This window comes from Mytilus trossulus, chromosome 2 (genome assembly GCF_036588685.1).
Source record: "Mytilus trossulus isolate FHL-02 chromosome 2, PNRI_Mtr1.1.1.hap1, whole genome shotgun sequence".
In the NCBI taxonomy this organism is placed as follows: Eukaryota; Metazoa; Mollusca; class Bivalvia; order Mytilida; family Mytilidae; genus Mytilus; species Mytilus trossulus.
This window is the reverse complement of record NC_086374.1, coordinates 93,080,004-93,092,996: the sequence shown is the minus strand read 5'-3', so window position 1 is coordinate 93,092,996 and position 12,993 is coordinate 93,080,004.

Sequence of the window (12,993 nt, the reverse complement as noted above, 5' to 3'; positions counted from 1 at the left end):
TCACTAAAACCAGTAAATAATGCTAAAATAGCAGAAAACTATGGCACTTGCTCAACCTGATCGTAAAACACTTTAGGGAAAATTGAACTTAGATGTAATTTTATGTTAAGGCACCTTGACTAGTAGACTTCTAATTGGGCATAGTGTACCTGTATGTGTTTTTTTTTATAGAGATTAACCTATACACTTTGCCTATTTTACTCCATACAACTTTTGTGCTTTCTTAAATGTTTGACCCTAATTTAATTCTGCTGGTAGAGAAAATTGACATTTCTTGTAAATAATTGAAATGTTGGTCACTGCCAAAGCGTGAGAAATGTCAGAATTATTATTGACAAGATGGAATAGATCACAAAACTACTTATTTCTCTCGGCGCTATACCGTTATCTAAACTAATTGACGAAGATCTTCATTAAGATATATAGTTCTCTAAACATTTTTTTTTTCATTAAGACATCTTTTCTTTCTGGTTTTCAAATTACTTCTCATATTGTTTTTATCGTGCTTTTAGAGAGAAAGAACCGGTGGTCAAATGCTCTGTTAACCCTTAAAACCATTATGCTAAGAATGATTGACAGCCCTTGGAATACTTAAAATTCTTATATAATATATATAAAGACATTATAAACACGACCTTATAAATTTTCTGAAAATTTTTCAGTAGAAACTCTTTGCATAAACTTGCATAAAGATAACATGATCAGTTTTTAACCGATGAAATTTATGTGTGGTCCTATGAGCAAAATAAGCAGTATGTAAGATATAACTACTAGAAAATGAATATCTAATTTTTGAAGCATAAGAAAAGAGAACCCTAGAAGATCTACAATGAAGAAAACAGATAAGATCATAACCAATTACGGCTCAGTCAAATTTTTAGTTTTTGTTAAAGTTACACATTTATCAATTCATATTTTTAAAAATCCATCACTAAATCATAAACGCATTAAAACACTTCTTACTGAGTGTAATGTCCTTTTAAAAAGCGAGAGCCATGGTGTAGTGGTTAGAGCACCGGACTACTAACACAAATGTTCCTGGTTTCGATTTCCGTTCCGGGATGAAAATTCCAGGAACTGAATTTTCGGCTCTCCCTTGACACAATTTGTGAGTATGGTCTTGAGGAAACGATGACAATTGGTCGTAATTCGGACGATAAATAGCTGACCCGTGTAAAGAGAGAGCCATATTTCTTGCACGTTAAAGTTACCCTTGTTGATTTGGAAAAAAAGCAGGCAAAATGGAAAGGGATTTATATAAGTTGCAAAACTTGTTTCCTAATCCACTGTCAATAGATATGTTTAAACTTAAAGTGATGGTAAAAATAGAAATTGGTTATAATGTAAACAAGGCTGGAGGATTGACAATAGTTTTATGCATAAGCTTTTAGTTTTACACACTAATGTTCAACTTAAGGTGGTATGGGTGTCTTCCGCCATCTTGAATTGTAAAAAACAGAGAATCTATGGTCCAGATTTTCTATTAAGTTAGCAAAATTAAATCCAGGAATGTAAATATTTAATGTGAATTATCATTTAAAAGAACTCATTTATAAGAATATAACTTATAAATATTAATGTTTTTACAAGTGTTGATAATTTTTGGTTGTTTTTAAATGTTTTCAAATTGGCATTTCAAGGGGAGGTAACTCTAAAATAGTGCATTTTCTGAAGGATTGGACATGGAATTTTTCTATTTTGTATTTTAGCCGGAAAAAACTCACGGTGACCCTATCTTTTCCTTTGATATTTTCAAAGCATTGTATGAAAGCTATCTTTTCCTCATTTATTTAACAATTCTATCATTTTGTTAAGTTTCTAATTACAAAATGGTGTTTTTTCCTGTATAATCCATACAAAATGTGTCATTTTGTCACCACCTGTAGCTTGAGAAAATGCGCAGTGACCTATCATTCTTATTATATTTTTGAACATATATCAATAGATACTAAGTTTTGGCAAAGTATGAACAAATTCTATCATTTTTATTTTAGACTCCCATACCACCTTAAATATACATTGTACTTGTATATTCATTACATCAAGATGTCTATACTGCTAGACTTCCGATCGGTCACGATGTATTTGGCTGTATTAATACAGTTGTACATTGTCATTTTTTGTTACTCCCGTATCAACTTGTGTGTTTTCGTCTTTGTTTGACATTTAATGTTATTGTGCTGACAGATCAGACGAACCTTTTCTGTTAATAATTGATATGTTGGACATAGCCTTAGCGTGAGAAACGTCTACATTGATAAATGAGATAAAGTCAGATGGCAAGTACACTTGTTTTTCTCAGTGTTGTAACCTTATCTTACTTTCTTAATTAAGAAATAATTACAATTGTTTTTCTTTTTACCTTGGCATTTCTATCAACTTCCTTCTTCCTTGAAAAGTTTTATCGACATTTTAGTTCCTAAAAAAATCGCTTTACTTCTTTTTCACATAAAGATTTTTATTTTATTTTACGGATTGATATATTGATGTTTAACGTTCAGTGACAATACTAGCTTGCATATAAAAGTTGCTAATATTTAAAAATGATGTTAATGTAAGCCCTGTTATAAACTAGACTGACAAGCCGAATCTGATACTAAAATTGCTAGGTCACAAGATTACTGTCCATTGGAAGACATGTCATCATACCCGGACATATTTTACTCAGAATAGAAATCCAATATTGAAAAAAAACCATTATGGTAAGGGGCACTCGCTGTCAAATTCATATTCTCCGATTTTACTCAAATTCTCATATAGGATTAATAACAATGTAAAACATTATAAAAAGGTATAAAAGAAACAATTGTCAAGGCATGGGCTCGAAAAATATGCAGCTTCGTTCCATGGGTATTATAGTCTATACGCCATCTAAATAACTATCGCGTTGAACTCCGAAGACTTCCGATGGTCATATAAGTGATATCAACATAAATAAAGATATAAATAAATAAAGGGAACTCGCGCAAGTGGATTTTTCTAAGTCTATTTAATTTCACATTATAGATTAAAACATATATTAATCATTGTTTTTACCTTTATAAGAATGATTTTATTAAGATAAAATCATCTACTTTTGTTTCATTTTCAATGTTGAAATTCCTTTCCTTAAACTAAATTCACACACACAATTGATGTGTTATCTAACTCTAGATTAGGGATTGAATTAAAGTTCACATGAGTACGCATGCAAAGAAATAATTCATCATCATTTTTTTCCCTCTTATTTGACAAAATTGTGTATGATATCAATTTAACGCAATAGAAATACCTTATATAAAAATGACTTCAGTGTGGCCGTTATCATTTAAAATGTGTCTAATATCGAATAAAACTGTCCTCTTTTGCTCTTTTACAGAAAGTTATATGGTCAACATCGTGCGTTGGTTGATCAATATTCACTCTTTACATCAGACATAATTTTACAAAAAAACAATAAAATTGTGGGACAATAGGAGGGGTTCCATCTGCGGAAAAAACGTGTTCAATTCTTTATAGCATCTGAAATAGCACACATAAATCATTACTCAAATGTCATAAATTCTGTCTCATTTCATTGAAATAGATATTTTCAATTCTATAGAAAATTGATCGCATTTAAAGTTTCATTAGTAGCAACTTCCTTATGTGTAAAAACCTACTCCCTTTTAATACATTCGTTTTAAAATGGTTGTCTGACTTTTTACAGACGTGAATTTGAAAAATTTACTCCTAAAAGCACGACAATTCTTATGTGTTTTAACTAGAAGAACTTTTCCATTTTATTAAGACTTTAAACCTTAAAAATGTTAACAAGAGAGTTTAATGGTTACTTTGCAATTTTTTGTTGTGTAGGTGTGGATAACTGACATTTCCTGCTTGCAGATATCAAGAAATTCTGTCCTATATCTTACTTGATGAACAGTAAAACAAAAGAAGCCACGGTATTTGATGAATGGAATTCAATAATACACCCACGTCATTTAAGTTGATACACTTTTATATATAGTAGTTCATCAAATAAATCGACAATGGAAGGCCATATGAATCCTTAGAAGGTAACTCTTACTATCGAAACTTTTAAAGGTTATCAAGAGGAATCAATTCGACATTACATATCCTTCTGTGGCAAAAACTAATTTGTTGATATTGGCATGAATATGTGAAATAGTTTTCAAAGGTAACTTGAAAAACGTGATATTGGTATATTTCTCCATTGAAACACCTATCCACTATAGAACAAAGAATTAGAATACCAGAGATAGTCGCACTGTGTCTGAAAATGATTTCAGACCTATTATGAAAATATATTCAAACGTAAAGAGGTCACTTAAGTTAACCTCAACACACTTAAAATGTAAAGTTAGATTTTTTCAGACAAGTAGATCATTACTGTTTCAAACATAGTCTCTACCGAACTTACATATCCTTCTTTGGCAACAACTAATTTGTTGATAATGGCATGACTATGTGAAAAATGTGATATTTGTATATGTCTTCATTGAAACACCTATCCACTATAGAAAAAAGAACTAGGATACCAGAGATAATCGCACTGTATCTGATAATGATTTCGGGCTTATTATAAAAAAAATATATTCAAATGTAAAGATGTCACTTAAGTTAACCTCAAGTTCTCAACACGCTTAAAATGTAAAGTAAGATTTTTCCAGACAAGTAGATCATTACTGTCTCAAACGTTGTCTCTACCGAACTTACATATCCTTCTTTGGCAACAACTAATTTGTTGATAATGGCATGACTATGTGAAAAATGTGATATTTGTATATGTCTCCATTGAAACACCTATCCACTATAGAAAAAAGAACTAGGATACCAGAGATAATCGCACTGTATCTGATAATGATTTCGGGCTTATTATAAAAAAAATATATTCAAATGTAAAGATGTCACTTAAGTTAACCTCAATTTCTCAACACGCTTAAAATGTAAAGTAAGATTTTTCCAGACAAGTAGATCATTACTGTTTCAAACATAGTCTCTACTGAACTTACATATCCTTCTTTGGCAACAACTAATTTGTTGATAATGGCATGACTATGACATTGAAACACCTATCCACTATAGAAAAAAGAACTAGGATACCAGAGATAATCGCACTGTCTCTGATAATGATTTCGGGCTTATTATAAAAAATATATTCAAATGTAAAGATGTCACTTAAGTTAACCTCAAGTTCTCAACACGCTTAAATTGTAAAGTAAGATTTTTCCAGACAAGTAGATCATTACTGTTTCAAACATAGTCTCTACCGATGATCTCCAGCTCGTATTGCATGTTATACAAAGGGCAAATGAGTATGTCACATGGTACCATAAACATGAAGTCATTTGGCCAATTTAACGTCTTTAGAATTCAAGCGTTAATGTTGAGTCTTTGGTAGACAAAACGCGCGTTTGGCACAAATACCAAATTTCATTTCTGGTATCTATGATGAAATCATTTCCTGAAGATTAATGAGACACATAAACAACACTCTTAGTATTATTGAAGATTTTTCGTGACGATTGAATCTGTCATTACCTTGTCTTCGATACGATATTTTAGATGAACAATTTTGAACATGCACCCAACATTTTAATTCGAGAAATGTTATTTTATCGAATATGCGCTGTTTTATGACCGAAGTTTTAGCGAGAGGTTTCGTAGTTTAGGTCGCTTAAAACAATATCGTCGACAAACATACAGGAAAAGACCGATTTAATCGGTACACAATAACGAACATTATGGTAATATGAAGGGTTTTTATTAAAAGAAACTTTTGTTTTAATTTGAAGTTTCCTGTGACTTTTATTCCTTTTGTTTCTCTAGTTGCTTGGTGCTTAAGGTTTATAATTGATTAAATTGTTGCTTAAGAGTTAATATGTCCTTTTGTTTTTAGATTTTTTCTAAAGAGTTGCCTCGGTTGTTCTCTACATTCAAATTTACAATTGACGTTTTGGCTATTTATATATTCATTATATACTGCTGTAACAGGAAACTCCTCCTACAATTAAAATTTCGAATATCATAAAATGCACAATATGCTATATGAACAAGATAAAATCACAAAATTACTGAATTTTGAGAAAAAATATAAAACGGAAAGTCCCTTATCAAATGGCAAAATTTAAAAAACCCGACTTTGATAGAAAAAAATACATAAATGCATTGTCTACATTATTTCCTGTATTTATAATATTAGATAAACTCTTTTACAAGTTTTACATTTCCTTGTGTGTTTGTTAATATAAAATTACTTGAGTAGTGAAGCTCGATAGATTAACCATAGATCGATAAATAAAGTGCCCTAGCTATTTTTAGCAATTTGTCGTATATTTTGACGACCAAACCTCTTTTCGTGGTTGCATTTAACACAAAAAGAAAATATGTGTTCAGACCTCCCTTTACATTAAATGTTCCTTTTGAGGGAAAAAACGAACATGTATTTAAAAAATAACAAAAAGCCGACCCCAATAAGAATTGTAAAAATTTCCTTAGTAAATAGCAACTACAAAAGCCCAAACCAATCAAACGAATGGATAACAACTGTTATAGTTTTGACTTGGTACAGACATTTTGTTTTATGTTAAAAGAGTTTTATGAATAACTCAGAATAAATTCATTTGTTTTTATGTTATTATAATCGTTGTTTAGTCAAACGTAATGTATTATGTGCTAAAATGCTCTATAGATTTTGAACATATGCGTACAAAATTGACCAAATGCAATTACGAATACTTCAACATTAGCCTTAACTTCCTAGATACAATAGAACAAACACAAGTTTGGATATTGCATTCACCACCTAAAATTTTGTTTTCTTACTATATTTTGCATCTGATCTGGTTAAAATTCCATCAAATTCCACTAATAACACGAGTAAAGACCATCAAAAACACAAGTTAACTGCCTGACAGAATCTCGAACAATATCACGTTCTGTAACAAAATAATCTACGAAATAAATACAAAGCATTTAAATACGTTTACTATATAAAAAATTTAATGTAAATATTTTTGTATACAACTTCTACCTATATATATTACGTGTGATTGTGTGGTCACTACCCATTTCTCGATAACTAAAAACCCGTGCAATTAACTTTTACACTTACTGCCAAACCGGTTAAGGGCAATATCTAAACAACTTATACAAAATCCCCATTATAAAATTAATGCGCACTCTTTCAAATAAATTCCGCATACCGCACATACATTCATCTCTTCAATTAGGCCAATCTTATAAGTTTTAACTGCCAAATTACCATTTCCTTACGTCATTCTTAGAATTTATTTTGAACCCCTATTCAACTATTCCTTTATTCAGTCTCGATAATATTTTATGTTATGTAAGGCAATATTAATAGAATATTATGTTCACAAAGATAAATTTTATGACCTTAAATAGGCTATGTTTGTAAATCAGCTTCATAAACCGATTCTGATCTAGTCTAGACAACTACAATGGTTTGAAACAGGAGGATGGTTTCTGTTCAATTGACCTTAATTTCTCAATTTTTTAAGTAGGTCAATGATATGGCATAATTTACGCCAAAGAAGATGTTCTATTATACAACTAACATTTCTTGTTCAGCTTATTTTGAAAATGTTCATATATTAGTGAAGTGAAAGGAAAACATAGGAAATATAGAATCTAGAAGATAACACTCATTAAGGTGGTACCCAACACTTTCACTAAAATTAATTTGGCTCGTTTAATTTTCATAAAATTTTGTCAAAGGATTTACTTTGACCCTTTAACAAAAATATAAAAATTTCTAAATTTTTGAACCAACCGTTTTGTCAGAAAAATTACACTGGTTATATAGCAGTTTGGCAAACACCAATTTTGATCATTGAGAATCTTTATATTCCCTTTACAACACAACGTAATTAAAACGTTAAGCTGATTTTACAGAGTTATCTCCCTGTAGTGTTAGGTACCACCTTAAAACACCCACTTTTGTTTCAAATTGACATGTTTTCATTTATTACAGAAACAAAAGAAGACCGTAAACTAACAAGCTTAAAAGTACTCTACCATGAATTGAAATTGCATATTTTAAAGCTAATTCTATCTTTTTCCACAGGACTTATCAGAGAAAAATGTTTAAAAGAATAATACAATGGAAAGTGTTAAAATACATTGCGTGTATCAATTTATATTAAATAAGGGTACATACAAAAGTATTTTTGAATACGAAAATCCTTTTTTAAACCACTCTTTAAAGGAAAAAAATTGAATAGACTCATTTTCTCTCAATTTAATTAAACATATGCCAGAAGAAGCCACGGAATGATATTCCAAATTTATAAGAGAAACGGACATATTCATTCCAGTGTTACAAAAGTAGAAAAAAAGGCAAAATATCATCTGAAAAAAACCACCATGGAAAAAAACGCTCTGCCTATATAGTTGATCAAAATTGACCTATCAAGACTGGTTTAAAGAAGACTCAATGCATCATAAACAAACACAAAATATCTGCATGTCGTGAGAGAGGACGATCAGATAATTACAATCAACGACAAACTGGTGAAAGCAAAATATGAAAATAACACTTGATAAATATATGCGTCCGAAGCGCTTTTTCGTTTTTTTTCTTCATGAACACTCAAAACACAAACAATAAAAACCAATGAAACACGAAGAGCTAAATGACAAACAAGCCCCCCCCCCCCCCGCCCCCCCCCAAAAAAAATAAAATAATGAATAAATAAATAAAAATAGCCAAATCAATCTAAATAATGCATGAAGAAGTCATATATTAAAATTTTGTTAGTTTGTCAAAATTATTCAGCTAAATTTAAAAGAAGGACCAGAAGACTCCTTTAATTATGTTTGCTTTCTTAACAAGATAACCAAAACAATCTGCTTGTATCTCCTTTCATATGCAGTAGTTACAAAATAATCACAAAAAGTGTGTTTTTGTTGTCCAAAATTTGTGTAATATATAGACCGCCAATATGATCTTTATTCAAAGTTTATAAACAAATATTGAATTAACCGTTTCTTATTCACATTAGATTTGTCTAGTTCAACAAAACAATGACTTTAATGTTGATGATGCCTTTGAAAAATTGGAAGACATAACCGTTAAAGAACATGACATTCATAAAGTCAGTAATGAAGCAGCACATCTTCTGATAGAATAGCCAAATTTGCTCATAAGGGGTTTCCCTATAATTTGCACTATCCCTGCATGTCAAACCAACTAATGTCATTGATATGTCCACTATTAAACCTAAATTCTAAATTGTTCCAACTTTGGACATGTTTAAAATGAATTGAATAGAGATCTCTAAAAAATGTAAAACCATTTCATTACTTCTATCCTACGATTTAGTTGAGTAGAGTTTTAAGCAAAATGTAACTACATTCATGAAGTTTTCCAAGAATTGGAATTCTTTCAAAATACTTTCAAGAATTAAAATTCGTTGTGCCAATAGCAATGATTTAAAATGAGCAAAGCTTGACAAGCGATAGTTATTTTGATAATAAATTAAATGTCAAGCGGTTGCAAGCAAAGAACAAATCCTACAAAATCTTGAATATCTGAGTTACAGTTAAATTTCATTGTGGTTTTCTTGTCTTTCATTTTAGCTAATGTGCTTTGTGTATATGTCTTTTTTGTTTCTTTGATACAAACGACGTGGCTCTGTTTGTTTCTATATCATTTAAGATTATAACACTATGTTGACTGTTGTACCCTTATACATTTATTTTTTAACATTTTACCTTTTATGTCTGTTTGTTTTGTTCACACACCGTTGTCAAGATAATGGAATTTGATATGACTTTCAATCGAGTGAGAGGTTGGTTAAATACTTTAAAACCAGGTTGAACCCCGCATTTTCTAACTAAGAAAATGTCGGTACCATGTCAGGAATATGACAGTTGTTATCCATTTATTTGATGGTTTTAGCTTTTGATTTTGCCATTTGATAAGGGACTTTCCTTTTTTGAATTTTCCTCGGAGTTTAGTATTTTTGTGATTTTACCTTTTTATAAGTGATGTTGGTGTGCTCCCTTATGACATAAAACATAGCTTTTCAGATGATATCTTTTCATATCAAATTGATTACTAAAAGTCAATGTCCAAACAGTTCACATAAAAAGTTTTTTTAGTACAGGTTAGTGACTGAAAAGTCAGAAAATGCAGCGGTACGACTTCCAAAGAAATTATGAACAATGTGTATAGGACGTGAGCAGGTTTGATAAATTACATTGAAAAGGCAATCAATAATATTCATTGAATAGACATTGACATATTAACAGAGTGACGCTTGTGTTTTTTTCAATTTTACAGTATCACAAAGCTTATTATATAATTGGATATTTCTTTGTCAAATATTATCAATTAGTTGAAAATAATAAGTTATCAATTATAATTAGTTATAAATGAGGCACGTTTTTTTGTAATATTTTTTAAATCAAATAGTAGTGCGTGTTATACGATATTTGTTATGTACATAAGTCTGTATCGTTTCAAAAGTGTAACGTATATCTATGCATTTCATCTAAGTTGCTGTATAATCATAAATCATATCAATAATATGCTCCGGTATAAACTTATTCATATAAAAAAGAAGATGTGGTATGATTGTCAATGAGACAACTATCCACAAAAGACCAACATGACACAGGCATTAACAACTATAGGTCACAGTACGGCCTTCAACAATGAGCAAAGCCCATACCGCATAGTCAGTATAAAAGGGCCCAATAAGACAATGTACAACAATTCAAACGAGAAAACTAACGGCCTTATCTAAGAAAATAAAATGAACGAAAAACAAATATGTAACACATAAACAAACGACAACCACTGAATTTACAGGCACAGGCACATACATAAATAATGTTTCTCCATATTTATTTCTATTTTTACTTATTCAGCATATTATGAGCTAAACATTATCTTTTATTATGTTTAATTTTTTCCAGAAATACTAAAAGGTGACATCAGAAATATTTGACGTCCAATATCAATACGACTGGAAACGTCTATAGGTTGCACTTTGTAAATACAGCTGTTTAACAAACCGCACCTCTTTTGGGGTGATATATGATATTCACATATATTATGTTCTGTTAGTACTGATTCCCTGATATGATCTCGATGTCTCATACCATAGAGACATAACTTTTGAAAGTTCCCATCATATATAAAGATGGGTGTAGTGAATTTTGAATTTAAAGGAAACCCAAAGCGAAGGAAGAGTTAGTAGAGAATTTTAGAAGTTCGGGGCATATCATATTTTTAATTATGCCACAAAGCCCTATTTATTGTTCCTCGGAAAAAAAACAGTAGTGTATATCAACTATTCATTCTAGTATATCTAGTATGTCATGTTTTACAAAATTTCATTTTAAAAGTGAAAGTTTTAGTCGTAACGTAAGTTCGTATGGGAAATTGCAGTATCTATGATTACAACAGTGCAATCTAGCTTTACGTACTTGCGTACTAAATTATAATCATGGTAGCTTACGTAACTGTTAAATTCCATACGAGCAAAATAAACAAGATGCCCAATATAGACTGATGTTTTATTCCAAAAGGAATCGTTGCCAACATAACAAAGTAGTAGGTCCGGTAAGAGCCCTTTTTGGCCCCAAAATATAGCAGTTTTACAAAATTGTTAAAGTGTAAACTTTTAATTATTTATTGGATAGTAGAATGGTTCTGCTACATAAATATTGGCTGTTTTTGGCAATATAATGCACATATAGTGAGTACTAGCACCATTAAGTCATGCTAAATTACTGAAATCATCCAAATTCACGCATTTTAGTTAAATTTTAGACGGTTTCCGTGTAAAACGAAAGTGGCCGCATTCGTGTTCATCCAAAATATTAAAAGAAAAGTTGTATTTGATGATAATACATAACATATATAAAGATTGAGGATGAACACGGATGCGACCACTTTCATTTTTGACAAAACCATCTGAAAAGTGACATTTTTTCGCATATGTGGTAGATTTTTCATATTTTAGCTTGAATCGGATCGTTTTTTATGACTAAATGAGTCTTTCGTCAGATGAAACTGAAATTTGATGCCAAAATCGGTCCTTACCGGACCTACTTCTTTCCGGATTTCACAATGAACATCTCACAAATGACTCATGCTATCATTATTCCCATAAAAAAGAATTTAATGACATCTTATACTAAACGAAAGAACCTTCAATAAGGAAAACACGACGAGTGTGTGAATGGTGGAGTTTCCGTTATACTCTAAACCAACTTTATTTCATTTTTCGTTATTAAAATATGCAGATATGGTAAGCTTGACAACGAGATAACTATCCACCAAGGTTTAGCAGTTATTAGCAATTATAGGCACCCTGAAGACCTTCAACAATGAGAAAAACCAATATCGAGTAGGTGACTAAGAATAACCCCGGCATGAAAAAATATGAAACAATTCAATTGAAAAAATCTAACAGCCTAATTTATATCAAAGCAATTTACTCAAACGAAATACGACAGACATCAACCAACAACAACCACTGTATTTCCTTGTTCAATGATACGTAGTTTGGTTCTGTGTGATGATGTGTAAAATTAACTAATTTGCGCAGAAATCGACATGACACTCTATTCTTTATTATTTTGAACTTCTAAATCAACTTTGGTTTCCTAACCATATGAATAACGTCCATTTTTAATGGTTCGACTTTTAATATGGATATACACATCATACTGCAATGAGACAACTATCCATTCATTTTTCAAGAATCACATTGTGTTACTATATCTAACTATATTCACTGTACATTGCAGATTATAATCCATTAAGAAACTGTATGTAGGTTGCGAGATAAAACTACGTAAACTCCCACTTATATTCCCACACATTGATAGAAGGTGGTAAATCTACTAACCTTCCAATGCAAGGAAAGGGTATGTATGTGAACTGAATTAATGTCTTATCATTTAAACATATGTAGGGCTATCTTGGCATTAAGTGACTTTAATTATATGCAAAAGAGGAAAAAGTCTATT